Genomic DNA, 5,400 nt, shown 5'->3' on the forward strand with positions numbered 1-5,400 from the left:
AAGACAAATAGGGGTGATTTCATTATGATATAATGTTTGCTTAATGAATTCTTGATGAAAATGCCTTCTTATTGCATAAATTTCATGTCATATGCATCATATAGACATATACTTAGATAATGATCAATTTTTGATCAAAAATCAAAATTCCCTTGGCATTGGGATAAAAAATTGGGGATTTCAACTGAAAAGGGCAGAGGAAGAATCACAAAATGAAAAAGTATGCAAAAATTGGAAAGTCAAAATCGTTGACCACGTCGACTAGGTGGTTGACCAACTATGGACTGGTCTACTACTTCGTTAGGGCTAGGAATTTTTAAGAGGCTCTCGTGCTCCTTTTTCTACATCGTTCTTCTCCGTTCTTTAGGGTTTTTCTGGTTTTGGCTTCTAGAGACCGATTTCAATGCGTTTTGGACCGATTGACCGGATTTTGGGAGAGTTTTGAAGACTTTGAAGGCTAGGGTTTCCATTTTGGGTGGTCTTCTCTTCCTTAGGTGCGTAACAGTCAACTCCAGCATAGATCCCTCTCCATTTTCGTTCGTCAGGATTTCAGGTGTGAGCCTCTACCAATTCTTTCTCTTCATCTTGCTCTATCTCCATCTTCTATGGCCCCTAGGCAAGAGCCTACAACCTCCAGGGCATAGGGAAAGTGCCCAACTGAGCTATCTTTGCTAGAAACATGCCAAAAGGCTCAATTTAACACCGCCTTGTTCAGTACTGTGGAGGACTACCAGTGATACAAGCAACATTTTGCTCAAAGATGAGTAGTTCCTGGGAGAAACATCAATTTCTCCCAACTTCAACACTTCGAATTTGAGGGATTATTCACAAGGATGGGTTGGTTGTCTATTTTTACTGTTTCTGAGCTGGTTTTTCCGACGTTAGTGCGAGCATTCTACTCAAGGGCGACTTACGACATGGGTAGCCCAATCACTTCTACTATTAGAGGAGTTGAAATTTCTTTGGATCTGAAGAGCATTTATCGTATCTTTGATATTGCTCCGGTTGGACTCAGAGTATACGAGTCCAAGATGTGGCCCAATATGCCTGGATTTGAGCCTAAAGAGGCTATTAAGAAGATTTATGGACTTCCAGATGCCCACGAGATAGGCAAACCCTCAACACATAACTTGACGGTTATCAGCAGAGTACTACACCACCACAGGGTGGACACTGAGATGAGGTCTCTTATTATGAGGCATTCCTTATAGATTCCATTCTGATTGGGAAACGGATCCATTTGGGATATTTGATGATGATGTTCATGATTGCATGTTGCGAGAGCACGACTTTTATACTCCCCTATGGTCGATTCCTTACCAGAGTATTAAAAGATGCCGACATTGTTCTGAGTAGAGAGACGAATTTTGAGGCCCCAATACATATGATACATATGATGATCAATCCATGGGGAGGATGAAATTTGAGAAAGCCCCAGATGGCTCTTGGGTGAGAAAAGCAAAGAGAACACTAACACAGGCTCAAGGATAGAGACAAGGACAAACACATCCTGGAGTTGAGGAGAAGACAAAGATTCGAGAGATGGAAGGTGGAGTAGACCTTCAGAGTGGCTATAAGAAGAGATGACTCGAGCTTGACATTCCTCTACTCCAGACAAAGGGTGTTCAGTTTGAGACTGTCTTATATGAGCCAATGATGACAAAGCCGACTTTTACAGAGGATCCATCTACTCTGTTGTTAAACACTGAGCCTTCCTGCTTTGGACTTGCATTCACTGAGCCTACCCATACTAAGATACCACCTCCTCAGGCACTCTTACTCCTGACCATGCTCCATGGATGGATTTATCTACTCAGATCAACTCTCTTGGCACTCGCATGGAGAAGCTTGTTGTGGTTAGTGATACGTATTTCTACTCTATGGAAGATTGTATGGATCAATATCAGGTTGGTTTCACTTCACAATTTGAGTATCTCCAGCAGAGGGTTGAGCATATTGAGGATCACTTGGAACATCGACATGAGAAGATGATGACCTATCTGGGTTCGATGTTTTCATATCCACCACCTCAACCTTGATTCATTAGACACCCCCTTTCTTCCTTTTTGATGTTGCTAAAAAGATAAGATATTTTAGGATCTAGGAGGCTAGATATAGGAGACTCACACATGCATTATTATTATTTTTTTGGATCATACATATTGAACATTGATACATTTGACTTATGATATATGATATGCTTATATATTTGATGTCTTACATTTTTCTTGTTTCAATTTCTCTCTAATATGTCTTGATCATTTTGGTTTTAAGTTCTTAAATATTGATTGTTGATCCATGATTGGTTTGAAGAGGAGATTCTTCTTATCCTTGATAACCAAGGTTTGTCATCATAAAAAATGGGGAGATTGATAGCCCAAGGGTTCTCCTAATTATGTTTTGATGATAACAAACCATGGTTAAGTTACTAATTGGTTTGAATTATAAAGAATTTCAGGTGTTAATTTGGAAATTCATCAAAGGACCTAATGGATGCAAGATCAAGACTTTTGAAAGACATTTTAATAATAGGAAACATATGTAAGATGAATGCATGGGTGCACTTAGGATTTTCATATCATTTCATGCATATTTGAAAACTCGATTTATGCATTAAAGTTACATTTCCATCAAAATCCAAGTTTTATCAAATGAACCTTAGGCAAAACATTTCAAAATTGGCATATTATTTTACCTAAAGACATTGTCTAAGTGCTAGAAGCAAAAAGACCATAAAAAGATAGGTTTTCGGGCAAAAAATGGTGAACCTGTCAAGACACTAGCCAACTAGCTCAACCGGCTAGGGTACTGGTCGACCGGTTACTCCTTCTCGACCGAGGTCCGATTAAGAGATGAAAAAATCTTCTCTCTCTTCCAGTAACCTTTCTTTCTCGATCAAGGGATTTGCCTTCCCGATCAAGGGTAACGGTCACCTGCCAAGCATTTAATGTTCCAACGACCAGTGAACCGGTCGACCCCCAACTCGATCGGTCGAGGCTGTTTTTTGGTTTTTTGGTTCCAAGATTAGAAACCTATAAATTGAGAGTTTTACTTCATTTATGAAAAGTAGAACACTTGCATTTATTTGTTTACCTACTTGTTTTTGCCTTAAAAACTCTCATTCTTTTCTTGGTGCATTAAATCTTCATTTGCATATTCTTTAGTGCACCTTTGTGATTCATCCTAGCATTGAGTTGTATTTGAACCATTGTTGAGATAGGTTGAGATATTCAAACTTGTCAATTCAGTGTTAAAACCTTTAAGTAAGTAGAGACTTGAAGAGATTGTGTAAGAACCCATTGAAGTCGGAATCCAAGTGTAAAAAGTGATTAGAAGCTTGGTTGAAGCTTCAAATATAAGTGGAGCCCTCACTCGGTTAGGAGCTTGAGGAGAGTGGATGTAGGCAAGGAAGTGTCGAACCACTATAAATCTGAGTTTGCTTTCTATATCCTTATCGCTTTATATTTGTGCTTCTTGTGCTTAATTTTATTGTGTTTTAATTTTTTTTTTTTTAACTCCAATTCACCCCCTCCTCCCCCATTGGGTGTTTTTTTTTTATCTATTTAGATTAACCCTTTATTTTCTTAGTTTGTTTTTTTATTTTTAGGAGTTAGTTGTTTTGCTTTGTTAGCTAATGTAGTTGAGAAATTTATGGCAGATCTCAACTCTTGCAAGAAAGCTTATATAAACCCTCTTAGGGATTTAAGGTTAAACTTTTTGGCCATTGTCTTCCAAACTCTAGAAAAGAAAACCCTAGCATTTTTCTAGAGAAGACAACCCTTTTCTTGCACCATGATCAATGAAAGGAGTGATCAAACAAAAGATCCCTGGATATATGAGATATAGAATGCCTATGGTTTATTTTATCATATCAGAATCGATTTGAGAATACCTAAATCACAAATATTATGTTTTTATCTTTAGATCTAAGTTATATTAGTTTTGATTCTTTTTTTTTTTTTTTTTTTTTTTGCATTTAGATCTAAAGAAGCCTAGGAATAGATTGCATGTGCCTTATGAGATCTAAGGTTAGGAAATGAAGTAATTTGAGTTTCCCTATTACTTTAAACCGATTTTTGTGTTAACCAAACTTTTATAAACTTTATGTGGAAATAATTATTTTAAAAAATAATTTTGGATGCATAAAACAAAATAAATATAAGTACTAAAATAATGATCATATTCTTACTTTGATCCATGATATCAATAACACTTTTGAAGTGAGATTGAGTCACCTAGTGAATTGTATTGTCAAGGTCTTCAATTCATTACTCTCATATAGTGGATGAGACACTAGTGTAGTGTATGTTGTTAAAAAATAAAACAACAAAAGGACATAAGAATGAGAGTGTGACTTAGGATCTTAACTTATAAAAGATGTATATTTCTTAGTCTTTCTATCAAAGACTATATGAGAATTATACTCATTATTTATAACCATTATGTACAAATTAATAGGTAATGGTATGTTATTAACTTGAATGCATCTATATAATTGCATAAGTTATATTTTCCATTTTCTTCCATTATTCATAAACATAATGTACAAATTAAATTTCATAATGATGAGGTTACAAAAGTTGTAACACTACATTCATATAAATAAAATTTTCTAACTCCCCATTTATAATTTGAGTCTTCTATATATAAGACTATTGGATACTCAATCAATTGATTCACCTACCTATCAATAGATACTCTAAAGTAATATTTATACAAATATAATTATATATGACCACATGTTATAGGAAAAAAAACTAACATTTTGTTCATAAGTTTTTTAGATTATTCCATCACTATTTGAGTTTTAAGTTATTTTTCAAAATTATTGGACTCATTAATGAATTTAATACATTAAGTCTTGTTTAATTTGAGATTTGTTTATCTAGCTAAAAAAAATGAAAAAAAAATTATGATTTTAGGTATATTAGAAACAATAGAGTCATTTTATACCAATTTTTATTCATAAATTTATGATATTAATTTGATCAAATTTGGGCTTCAAATTATTTTTAAAGATTATTGCCTGATTTGAAGTTTTATTTTTGTCTAATAAAAAAATTTACAAAATTTTAATTATATGGAAAGAAAAACTTACCCTAGACATTCAAAATAATTTACCAATGTATTAGGATTGTTTTCTTACGGTGCAGGTTTCTTCTTTATTTATTTATTATTATTTTTAAAGACAAAAGAAAGTACATGGTTCAATCCTGCAACTTTACAACTTTATCCTCATGATATGATTCACCATTGGTTGAAGCACTAGTGGAAGAGTAATTGTGGGCGAAGTGGTGCGCAGGTAGCTTCTAGAAGATCAGGGGTATTTATGGAAAAGAGAAGTAAGACATGCCAGATGGCAAAATGGTCCGTGGATGCAAGGGCATACAGTGCACAGAT

The sequence above is a fragment of the Vitis riparia genome, chromosome 11 (assembly GCF_004353265.1).
Source record: "Vitis riparia cultivar Riparia Gloire de Montpellier isolate 1030 chromosome 11, EGFV_Vit.rip_1.0, whole genome shotgun sequence".
NCBI classification, from domain to species: Eukaryota; Viridiplantae; Streptophyta; class Magnoliopsida; order Vitales; family Vitaceae; genus Vitis; species Vitis riparia.